This window comes from Cibotium barometz, chromosome 33 (assembly GCF_041138505.1).
Source record: "Cibotium barometz isolate CiBa-2024 chromosome 33, ASM4113850v1, whole genome shotgun sequence".
NCBI classification, from domain to species: domain Eukaryota; kingdom Viridiplantae; phylum Streptophyta; class Polypodiopsida; order Cyatheales; family Cibotiaceae; genus Cibotium; species Cibotium barometz.
In genome coordinates this window covers 35,485,598-35,498,468 of record NC_141078.1, presented here as the reverse complement: position 1 = coordinate 35,498,468, position 12,871 = coordinate 35,485,598, and the positions used below count along the sequence as shown (strand labels likewise).

At 37.6% G+C, this 12,871-nt stretch overlaps 1 long non-coding RNA gene across 1 annotated transcript; it reads left to right on the top strand.

The window, feature by feature from the left end:
• Window positions 1–9,741: 9,741 nt before the first annotated feature.
• LOC147619516 (uncharacterized) lies at window positions 9,742–10,441 on the top strand. The gene is made up of 3 exons (XR_015261915.1): window positions 9,742–9,907; window positions 10,006–10,095; window positions 10,312–10,441. It is a non-coding gene; the product is annotated as an uncharacterized LOC147619516 (long non-coding RNA).
• The last annotated feature ends 2,430 nt before the right edge of the window (window positions 10,442–12,871 follow it).

The window sequence follows — 12,871 nt, the reverse complement described above, 5'->3', positions numbered from 1 at the left end:
GGATTTCCGGTTTGTTTATGTATGGCTACTTCTAAAGTAAGGAGGATCCATTTCTTTGAAGCTGGAGAGGAGCAATCCTTTTGAAGCTGGAGGAATGCATAGTCTGTGTTTTAATTAAAGTGAAGATTTACTAGCTTTCCTCTTCTGCACAGCATAGTCCTTATATACCCTCCTTCTCATGCACGAGGTAACCAACAAATGATATGATGGGTTGGTGATATACACTGCTTGGGTTTGATTTGTGCATGAATGGTGCTGCAGTGGTGCAGTAGCAGTCAGATGAATCCCTCAACCTGCCTTCCTTTAAGAGAGCAGTTTTGACTCATGCTTGAATGGTAAAGAAGTGGTGCAGTAGCAGTCAGGCAAGTGTGCAGCAAGGTACTCTACTTGCCATGGATTGACAAAAACTAATTGTTTCCTGGATTGCTTATGCCATGTCGGCCTTGATCAAATAGCTCATAGGTAGGCATTAGTCAAAGCTTCCTTTGGTAGATTTCAAGGGTGCTTTGTGTTTCCTACATTGCATATGCATGTCAGCTTTGATCAAGTAGCTCATAGGTAGGCAATAGCCACTTCCTTCGGTATATTTGAAGGATGCTTTGCCATTTGCAGCAATTTATAGTTCAAAATCCTAGCCAATTTGAGAAAAGGATCTCCCTAGCTCACTCAATTCTTTTGTCCTTGTGTACTTTTGAACTAGTCCCTCTTGTTCACAATGTTGTGAGCATCTTGAGTAACACTTGCACATAGAGAAATCTATGTAAGGAGCCTACTCTTTTTGTTTTTGGGTTTTTTCTTTTTTTTTTCTTTTTTTTTTTGGGGGGGGGGGGGGTGATTGTTAAAGTACTTTTGAACTAATCCCTCTTGTTCACATTATCGTGAGCATCTTTAGTAATGTTTGTAAGTAGGCAAAACATTTTTCTATAAGGGGCCTACCTTTGAAGAGAGAGAGAGAGAGAGAGAGAGAGAGAGAGAGCGTCTACTCAAGACCCAATGGGGCTATGAGACCTAAGTGATACAATAATGTCAATTGCGTATCTCATTATGGAACATAAAATAAAACAAAACAACTCAAAACTAGAGAGAGAAATATTAATGTCTACAAAAGACCTCAAGGGTCTATGAGACCATGAGTGGTACGATGATATCATGGATACACTCAACCACGGAAAAAGTAATTGAGAAAAAAGGAAACATGGCTACAACTAGTGTGATGTAGCATGTGACCTTGTATGATAAAAACTAGCCATGATCAACTAATAAGGATGCACTCCTCAATCAATACGGATTTGATGGCCATGAAAATGCCTTTGTTATGGAAGCATGCTAGGGCGTCGAAGAAAGTGGATCCACATCTATCTAGTGGAGGGGTGTGATGCTTTGTGTCAGTTCAACCATGGAAATAGTAACTGAGAGAAAAGGAAAAATGGTTATCACTAGTGTATACAGAGTTATGTCAGCATGTTACCTTGTACGGGAGAAACTAGCCATGATCAACTAATAAGGATGCCCTTCTTAGCCAATATGGATTTGATGGTGGCCAAGAGAATGCTTCCTTCATGATGGAAGCATGTTAGGATAGTGGAATCTTTGTTGTATCTCATAGTAGGCTAGGGAGCTAAGCATGTAGTGTGTCTCATCTTCCACTTGTCTTGTGGTGCATACTCTACATATATGCCGATCCTTGTGTGGGGTATCATGAGCTTTGCCACTCAACTTTGAGGTGGTGAGAAGACACTCTCAGTTGGCTAATCCAATGCGCATGCCATGTGACATATGGATCTCTATGTATCGCAGAATCACAGTGAAACCATCTTTGGAGACTCTAAAAACTTGGTCCTTGTAAAATTGGGTTTTCTTGTTGAGCTTGGAGGAAGAGACACCAATGTTTGATATATGTAAAGTTGGAGTAGATCCGATCAGATGATTCGGTTGATCTCTTACCGTGAGAGGTCCAAGAATAGAGAGTCCAGCCTATATTGAAAAGGGGGAAGACAATACATTTGGAGATCTTGCACATGAAACCAATAGATTGTCTCCAAGTGTCATGCTAGTGAGGATAATGATGGTGATGGTGCTGATGAGGTGGAGGTCAGTCTAGCCAACCTTATACTCGATGTAGATGATAGTTTGAAAGAGGGCATCTATGGTGAGTGGGGCCACCTGAACTTTGCTAGCACAATCTCATGTGGCATCGACATCTTACTTCTGATCATGCTTGACATCGTAAAGAAGTGGACCATAGCAGATGAAGAGTACTGAATACTCAACCACTAAGGCTAAGGATAAATCTTAGCTTTCAAGATAAATCAAAATGTATATAAGCTAGCACATGTATATACAAAGCTTGTCTATAGAAAATTGTGTGTCAACAAAAAAGATTGTGCGCATTTTCGTCAATCTTTTGAATTCTTTTCACCTATAAAATAACCAACAATAAATTGGTAAACAAGTATCCCATAAGTATACAAACCATCACCACACACATGGTTGATCCGGAAACCACTCTTTTATATAAACCAAGTGTAACAAAAATTAGAGGTCCCAATCATACATCGATGTATACCAAACATATTAATATTTATAACGGCATTACCCATGATATTAACATGATTTGGCATGACGCAAAGATAATCCGAGTGTCCCTGAATTATCTAAGAGGGTAGAATGATATTTTAAGAGAGCTTAAAATACATTCTCAATATTCTCTTGCTTGAGTTTGTAATTGCTCTCAATTGTGGGTTTGTTGAAAAGAACAGAGAATCTTAGGAAAAGCACAAAAAATATTTCTTAGGCACTTATCTTGCATCTTCGAGGACGGTTTTGAAAAACCATTAGATATTTAATATATTGATTTCCAGTACGAGTTGATGTAATCTGTTGGTCTAAAATCAAAACTTCTTCCTTAGCCTCAATAAGAGGTGGTTCCTCATACACAGGATGAGTGGGAAGTAGTTCTTTGAAAGTTTTTAACAAACTCACATGAAACAAGTTATGAATCTGCTAATGAGAAGGTAATTCTAGTCTGTAAGTAACATCATTAATTTATGAATCACCTTAAAAAGTCCATAAAATCTTGGAGCGAGCTTAATAGTTGAGAATATTTCAACACTCATTTCTCAATTCTCAAAAGTACATAATCTCCAATTTCAAAAGAGAGAGCTTTATATTTGTGGTTTGCTTTCTTAACATATTGCTCTTGAGCATGTGCAATAGAATGTTTTACATCATTCAAAACACTACTAAAATCGATAGTGAATTGATTAGCAGCTTTGATTTTGTGGAAAAGTCTAGTGGTCAGAATAGGCAAAGGTTTTTCATACACAATTTTGAAAGGTGTTCGACTAGTAGCCGAATGAGGAGTATTATTGTAAGCAAGATGTGTACTTATCCCATGAATTAGATTGTTGGGAAACATAGGCTATGAGTAGATCCAAGATAGTGCTATTAGTAACCTCAGTTTGTCCATTCGTTTTCGAATGGAAAGCTGTGGAATAATCTATCTTAGTGTTTGAGTTGTAGAAAAGAGTAATCCAAAAGTTATTGTAGAATCTAGAGTCTTTGTCAGAAACAATGACTTTTGGCAATCTGTGATATAGCATAACTATAGACTCATATAGTGACTAGTTTAGGTTCTAAAAACAATCTTAAAAATATCTCCTTATTCCATTCGAATTTAATGGTAACCAGACTTGAGCTCAATTTTGCTAAAAACTTGTTCTCCCTTGAGCTTGTTTAGCAAGTGATCCACTCGTGGTATCGGCTATCTGTTCTTGACAGTAATCTTGTTTAAAGTATGATAGTTGATACACATTCGATATGTCCCATTCTTCTTTTTAACGAGAATAACTGGAGCACCAAATGGAGAACAACTCAGTCCCTGAACCTCTTTTTGCTCAAGCATGTTAACTCGAAAAGGAGCTTTACATGGTGGAGAGCTTCTAGGGATTATTTCAATTTTATGATCTTCTAGATGAGATTTAGGTAAGCTAGGAGGTAGGTAATCTATAAAGCAATTAAAGAACTTAGAAATGACAGGATCATGAGACATGTTTGGTTTAGTGTCAGCATGAGCACTAAGCTGGTTTGACAAGAATAAAAATGTCTTGTCCTTTTTCCTTATAGCTCTTTTAGGTTAGGGAAGATTGCACCCAATGTTGAGTTGTTCTCATGAGTTGAGTATTTTATAGGTTATTTATTCAATTCTTGAATATGTTGAACTTGTGGTTTTTGATGCGTTGATTGGGTTCAATAATATATTTTCTTGCAAGACTCTATTTTCTCTATTTTGCTAGAAGTGGATCCATGTTAGTGGTATCAGAGCTATGGGTCTAGGAAGATGGAGGTAAGATTTAAAAGCTTGAAAGCATAAATCAAAGGTTTCAAAAGTTGGAGGCTTTTATCCAAAGGGTAAAGACCACAAGACAAAGGAGGTGGTAAACCACCACAAAACCACCCTTTTAAGGAAAAAAAGAGCTTTTTAGATTTTCTCTACCCCTTGTTGATCCGTATGTACAAATGAGATCGGCATACAAGGGAGGAATTGATTCCTCTTTTGGATTACTAAACCATTACCTCTGACTGAATTCTGTAATGGATGGTGGATACTTGCCCATACATGAGGCGAGAAGATTGCACCCAATGTTGAGTAGTTTTCATGAGTATTTTACATGTTATTTAATCAATTCTTGAATATGTTGAACTTGTGGTTTTTGATGAGTTGATTGGTTTGAATAATATATTTTCTTGCAAGTCTCTATTTTCTCTAATTTTCTAGAAGTGGATTTGTGTCAGGTAAAGCTTGCCTTGCATGGCAAGGTTGTTCATTGCATCAGCACGAAACTTTTTCACCTGAAGTCCGCTTTAACTCCCTCCCCCCACTATGGCATTGTCCACATCAGTATTTGTTGTTTTGCTTAAGAGGAGCACAATAATATGAAAAAATAGGTTGCTCGAGATGAGCATTCACAATTCTAGATTGATATCTTTTCGCCATATAAGTGCCACTAAAGTACCACTAAAGAGCTGCTTATAGTGGCAGATATATAGCAAAGCTTATAATTTCACTTATAGCATCACTTAGGCGCCCGAACATTTCAAAGATTTCCTTCATAAAAGCAATACGCGATGCTAATTCCCCCTGTCCCTTATAGTGCAATATACACGGTTGTGGCATGAGTGCACATCAATGCTTCCAAATATTGCACATGAATGGAGGTGGCACAAGTGCACATCAATGTTTCCAAACAGTGTGCATGAATGGAGGTGGTATGAGTGCACATCAATTTTTCCAAACAACGAGCATGAATGGAGGCCTGAGGCAAGAAACCAAAGGAAGTCTAGGTTTGTAGACCAAGCAAGATGTCCAGGGATCTCACAAGATATGTAATGGGTTGAAGGTTTATGTTGGCAATCATTCCATGCTAGTTACTTTTGTTATTTTGAGATCATCTTCTCCAAATCTTGTAGCTTGTTTTGGGGCTTCTGTATGCTAGGGTTGCTGCATGCTAGGCATGCTAGTTGGAAACTCTTTGCATGGGCTTGTAGGGAGTGATTTGAGAGTGTAGATTCTTGCTAGTGTGAAAAACCTACATTATCATGATTAATATAAGATATTGCTAGAAATATTCATACATATAAAATGTAGTAGACGAGCATTGCTTAATGCTAAACATTTACAACCTTGAGGATAAAAGTGAACACCTTAATGTAGTTACATCACATAAGTAATATATTTTAATATTTTTAATACTTTCACTTATTTAAGCAACACATATTGATTAATGCTACACAATCCATCTTAAGACTAAGAGGTAAGCAACATTGTAAAATAGAATGTTTCCAATGCCATCATCAAAGAAAAACCAAGCACCCTTGGATCAACCAACATGTTGACTAAAGCATGTTGTGATTGTTGCCCACCCAAAATGCCCAAACCTTCAAAATGTCATGCAAAAGGCTAGAGAACTCACAAGATATGTGATGGTTGAAGGTTTATGCTAATCATTCCATGCTAGTTAATTTTGTTAAGTTGAAATCATCTTCTCCAAATCTTGTATGAGAAGTTTGTTTGGGGTGCATGCTAGGGATGCTAGTTGGAAATTCTTTGCATGGGCTTGTAGGGAGTGTTTTGAGAGTGTAGGCTCTTGCTAATGTTAAAAACCTACACTATCACACGATTAAATAATGTATATTGTTAGAAATATTCATGCATGAATATAGAATGTAGTAGAGGAGTATTTTTTAATGCTAAACATTTGCAACTTTAAGGCTAAGTGTATATTGTTAGAAATATTCATGCATGAATATAGAATGTAGTAGAGGAGTATTGTTTAATGCTAAACATTTGCAACTTTAAGGCTAAAGGTAAACACCTTCGTATAGTTACATCACAGAACTAATATATCTCAATATTTTAAATTCCGTTAACACATTAATTAATGCTACACAGTCCATCTGAAGACTAAGAGGTAAGAAACTTAGTGCAAAATATAATGTTTCCAATGCCATCATCAAGAAAAAACCAACCACCCTTGGATCGACCAAGAACCATGTTGTGATGGTGCCCACTCAAAATAATGAAACCTTCACAATATTGTGTAAAAGAGTAGGATAGAAGTCCTCATCAAGGAGGCTTGCACCATTTCAACAAGTTACAAAATGCATACCATTCACAAATGGCCTTTGCCTCCTTGTGAAGAAAGATATGGTCAACATGCCACACCTACTAATGTTACAAAACTATCAAAAAGTAAGTGAAATCAAGTAATATATGTGGTATTTATTTTAATATTTTAAATGCTTTCACTTATTTAACACTAGTTTGGTAGCTCAGCAGGACATAAATATGTCTTTTTTGGTTACGATCTTACAAAGTAGGTTCCTACATGCAAGAAAAAAATGATCTTGACTCATTATAAATTTCTCCTAAACCTTACATAGTATTTAAGAGATGAGAGATAGATTTTCCATGATAGTAAAATTTAATACATTAATAAATAATTCAATTAAGTTTACTTCTTAGAATCTCTTTTTAGTTGTTGAGTCTTTGAGACCCAAAATACGACAATAGTGTGAGCTTATATGGTGATTTATTTTAATTATACTAATAAACCAATGTCTGCACTAAAGTAATCGGTTAAGAATACACACCTAAATATTTCAATTTAGTTACAAGACAGGGTGATGGTCTTAACTTGCAAAACTACATTGATAACAAAACAACGTATATGAACCCTTGCTTATATTTGGATCATCTAGTGAGAAACTTATAAAAATAGTGTTTATTACTATATAAAATGACTAGATATTCCACTTAAAATCTTATGAGATGTTTAAAAGTGTGTCAAGTAGTCTCTTATTCTATAGTAGTAATAAATATGGTTTAAAATTTGTGAACTTTTGTCTAAAACAAAGTGCCTAAAAAGGATAGGTGTATATGTGATTGCCTATCACAAAATGCACTAGCAAAGCATAACATTGTATAGAGCATCTGTGCAAGATTTGGTCCTAGTCTATGATTATTTGATTAGTTATAAAAGTCCTCAAAAAAGTTATTTTTTTGAGACAGCTAAGTTTTGATTGAGACCTAAATTTTGGAGTTCTAATTGCTTTTTGAGCCTAAGATGGATTGTATTATACCATATATATGTTTGTGAAACAATGCATATCCAAAAACTTTGGAAAGCAATGAGAAATTGGCTAATTAAAGCCTTTGATCCAAATGTAGTCCAAATAGCTTTGCAATAGGCCTATAAATTCTTATGAAATTGAAAATCCTAGAGGTAACCAATGTGATCCCAGAAAATCCTAATTTTCCTTCACTATGTACCTTATAATATGAAAAAAAGAAACCTTTGGTTTTCACTATTCACGTGTTGAAACTTAATTCCATAAATTTGGTTAGTAAACATGATATAAATAACTAGTGTTAAGCAACACATGTTGTAATGCTACACAATCCATCTTAAGATTAAGAGGTAAGCAACTTAGTGTTCCAATGCCATCATCAAGGAAAAACCAACCACCCTTGGATTAAGCTACATGTTGACTAAACCATGTTGTGATTGTTGCCCACCCAAAATACCCAAACCTTCACAATATCATGCAAAAGGGTAGGACCAAAGTCCTCATCAAGGAGGCGTACATCATTTTAACAAGTTACTTTTTATCATGCAAAAGGGTAGGACCAAAGTCCTCGTCAAGGAGGCGTACATCATTTTAACAAGTTACTTTTTATCATGCAAAAGGGTAGGACCAAAGTCCTCGTCAAGGAGGCGTACATCATTTTAACAAGTTACTTTTTATAAATAAAGGTGAGAGTTTTTATTAGCAAGATCTTTAAAAATAGATAGAAAGAGAAGTTATAAAGTTAGTAGACTGGATACTTGGGACTGTGGAGACTCTCCACATTACAACAAGTTTTTATATTAGCAGGATCTCAAAAAATATATAGAAACAGAAATTACAAAGCTAGTAGACTGGATACTTGGGACTGTGGAGACTCTCCACATCACAAAAAGACGGGATGAACCCATCAAGCTAGAGACTAACAATAGTACATTGAATCTTTGAGTATGAAGATGTTACTTAGATGGTCATCCAAGTCATCATCTACTTTCTTGACCTCCATGATAGCTTTGTGTGGGTGGCCCATGCTGCTTCTTCATATCGGATAGTAGTATTAGAGACTTCTTTGAGATACCTCTTTTCTGCAGCCTTAATCTTCTTCATTAGAGCATTGGTAGCAGTATCAATTGCTTGCTTTTTCTGATATTGCACTTCATCCCATGTCTTTTCTAATTCTTCTTTCTTGGACTTGAGCATGCTCCTTACTTGCATAGCATTAGGAAAAATATGGACTCAAAAAGGGGCCGTGTAAGAGAGCCCATGTGGTGGGGACGTGTAAGCAAAAGGCGAATACTTTTGAATATAATATTTGCTTGTGGAGCCTTGGATCCCTCTGAAAGGTCCAATTTTTTATTCAAATGCCTGACATGTGGTGTATTAGTTTATTCTAAAGGCTGACATGGTGTAATAATTTATTCCAATGGCGGGAATCCTAGTTCTTTTGAGCGGGAAGCTCTTTGGGTTTATCTCTTTTCCACCCTTTCTTTCCATTTTTGAGCCGAAATAGCCTGCCTGTTTCTCATTTCCCCTTCCATTTCAATGAGTGTCACTCCGCCTCCACCTTTGAATCTGTTGCACATTCAATGTAACATTGATTTAGCACACGTCGAGCTTTGATGAGATCTTTGGGCGGCATTTTTGAAAGAAGATGGAAGGGGTCTTGATCTTCAAGCTCTCACCTCTAGGCGAGAGACCATTCGTGCGCTCCGACAGATGAACATGGGATCTCTCGCCGTCCTCGGACCACGATTCAATTTGGGAATACAAGTTCGAGGTGTAGAATGCTTATTCCCCATGCTGGACGAAGAAGTCCAGATTTTGAATGATCCTCACAAGGAGATGAATGACAAAATCTTGCGGTGTGTTTTGAGGTATGTGATAAAGCTCACCTTCTCCAACCCCCTTTTTTTGTAACTTACACTTTGTAACTTACACTTTGTAACTTACACTTTGTAACTTACAGTTTGTAACTTACACGATTCATGACAACGCGAGAAAGGTAGTGTTTAATTTTATGTAAGGTTCAACTCGCGTTGTGATGAATCCAGAGATTTTTGGGCCTGTTCTTCAAGCAATGGTATTCTGATGCTGATTCCAATTGTTGTGCAGCTATATTATTTCAATTTTGCCTCGGGAGGTTCAGGAGCAGGTGTACCAAATTGATTCGCTGATCAGCGATTCAAATCAGGGATTCAAATTCTTATGTTGACATCTGCCCCTGGTTCCGGGATGCTCAAGTGGACACCGCCCGAGTCTTCTTTTTTGCATACTTCGAAGAGTGAGTATTTTTTTTGGAAGATGGTGTATCCATGACATGTGATGTTTTATTCCTCCCGCCACATATCGAAATAAACTAAGATATCCGTACTCATGCAGTTCCCACTGGAGCCTGGTACTCGTTGACGTGCAAACAGCAAGGGTGTACCTCGCGAATTCAGTGGCGGACGTCCACGCCAACGTCGAGCTGTAAGTACAACAAAAGTAATCTCAGACTTAGTTTGTGGATCTATGTAACAAATTCGTTAGTTTGAGTGTGGTGAAAATACTTTTATATTGCTGAAGGTCTGACAAACAAAGCTAATAAACATTATTTTATAATATGAGGGGCAGATAGCAGGCGTGACAGAAGAATTTAAAATTATCATAGGACTGACACGTAGGTTTTGTTAATATTTTTTGAAGATTTGGAGTATCTCCACGTTTTGGGTGGGTTTGTACAGAGGACCCACCACCAATGAAGCCCATTGGGAGGATTTCCTGCCACTGAACCCATGTGGTTATTATTATATAGAAGTCTGAAACAGCCCCCTTTTGAGTCCAAATTTTTCCTAATGTGAGACCAAATCTCATAGAAGGGCATGCAAATAGGAGCAGGTTATTGAACACCTTGTTGTTCCTTTGCAACCAAACAACCAAGAGGTATTTAGCCCTGAGCTTATTCCACTTGTATGTGGAGCACCTTGGGCTGTCTCCAAGAATGATATGTTTCCAAGTGAGAGCTTTTTCAACAGCTAGGTAGATGATAGAGCACAACAAATTTAGTGCTTCCTTATTGACAGAGAGCACGAAGCAAAAATGTGAGGAATTGTTTCCTCCTCCCTATTGCACCTTAAACATATTACTGATCCAAAACCTAGAGAAGCAGCTTTTTGATGTGTCCACATAACTTTATGAAGCATCAACCACCTTAACAAGTTACAAAATGCATGCCATTCACAAATTGTCTTTGCCTCCTTGTGAAGAAAGATATGTCCAGCCTGGCACACCTACTAATGTTGCAAAATTGTTACAAAGTAAGTTAAATCGAGTAATATTTATGTGCTTTTTTTTGAATGAGACGGCAATATTAGTGGGTCTTAACCAACTTTGATGTGATTTTGGACTTTATGTATGCATAGCCCATCCTTCCTTAAAAATGTCTTTAAGAAGGTGTTATAAGACTCTCTAACTCTTCTTTTCTATGTGTGGTAGTGATTCTTAAATGAATCTAGAACCTTAACTACAAAATGTTAGATAATAGCTCCACATTTTGAAAAGCAACCTTTTGAAACAAAAGAAAAAATAATTAAAAAAACACCATAGTTGGATAGACCAAGATTTTGAATCAAGACTTTGACCATGACGGGCTTACCATCAGAAATCATCCATTGTCCACCTACCCGAGGTAGGAGAAAAATTTCTTGATGAGTAATAAGGTTTCGCATAAGAGCGATGACCCATGCAAGACTTAGGGGGCTCCACTTTTTCATTTCGTATGCTCGCAAATCTTATTACAACTCTTACTACCAAATTATCAAAAGTCTTGGAGTGACTAGCCAATGAGGGATGAGATTGGCATGGATTCTTCCAATGAAAAGACCTTCGCATAGTACTTTTATGGCATTTATCCCCCAAGTCTTGTGAGGATTCAGTCTCATAAGTTAAGTGTGAGAGGTGGGGGAATAGCCCTGATGGTGGCAATAAGGGCTCTTGCCCTACACCGCCACCACGGCTTAGGTTCAATACTCGCCCCCTCCTCCTGCATGCCTAAATGTCTATTTCCTCACTAAAAAATAAAATAAAATAAACCTCGCAATACACAAAAAAAAAAAAAAGAGAGTTAAGCGTGAGAAGTCGCTCTAGTGACTTTTGGCATAGAATGGCGTTTGTCCCCACCAAAGTCTTGTGAGGGGTCAGGCTCGTCTAGTGAGTCTCGTGAGGAGTTAGTGACTTTTAATAAGAGTGTGAAGCTTGCCGTGCACGGGGGGAAGCCGTTCTATTCTGCAACTGTGATTCATCCACCATCTTCTTTTAAGAGCAATGGTTCTTGGATTTCTGGCAATGGGACCTTCACCTTTGGTTTCAAAGAAGTTGGCACTGATCAATATTTGTTATGTATTTGGTACTCCGAAGATGCCAACAAAACAGCGCCAGTTTGGTGGGCAAACGGTTCACTTGCAGATGGTGGTGCTGTGCTGAATTTCATGCTTTTTGTGATTGCATCCAAAAAGCATGTGCCAATGACACGAGGGGACAACATTTTACTAGTATGCAAGGATATAGCTTCTATACGAGGTCATACATCCTGAGGGGACAACATTTTACTAGTATGCAAGGATATAGCTTCTATACGAGGTCATACATCCTTTCTTTTAACATCAAGTGAGGGCTCTCTCTTTCCCATGTGAGTTGTAAGTTTAATGTTAGTGAATTGTAATAAACTTGTCATGCCAAGGTCCACTTTCATGCTAGTTTGTTTTCGATGATCTTCCATGATATCATCATTTAAAATATGAGATTCGCTCACATCTATACTACAAATCTCATATCTATACTATTTATTTACGAAGATTGCTTAGATTTTTGGTTGGTTTCTATCCCTCTTTTTGTCATTTTTCTTTGGGTGGGGATTTGGGGGGAGGGGGGGAGGGAGGGTGGTATTATTCAATTTGTTTCTCAAAACGTTATGTGATACAAGCCTTCAATTCCCCAAGAGTCTATTTCCCCAACTACCCTTCAGCTACCCAAGGAAGCACAAGCTCCAAGGCTATTTCTTGCAAATTGTCCAATGAAGAGGGTCTAAAAGGGTTTGCACAGGGTCCCAAGGCCAAGGAAGCACAAGCTCCAAGGTTGCTGCTTGCAAGTTGTGCATCAATACATAGGGTTTAGAAAGTCTGTGTATGGTCTATTGATGCCGAAAATCAGCCCATGGCTCACGTACAACAAGGGCACCATAACCGTAATGGGATGTGTGGGAAGACCC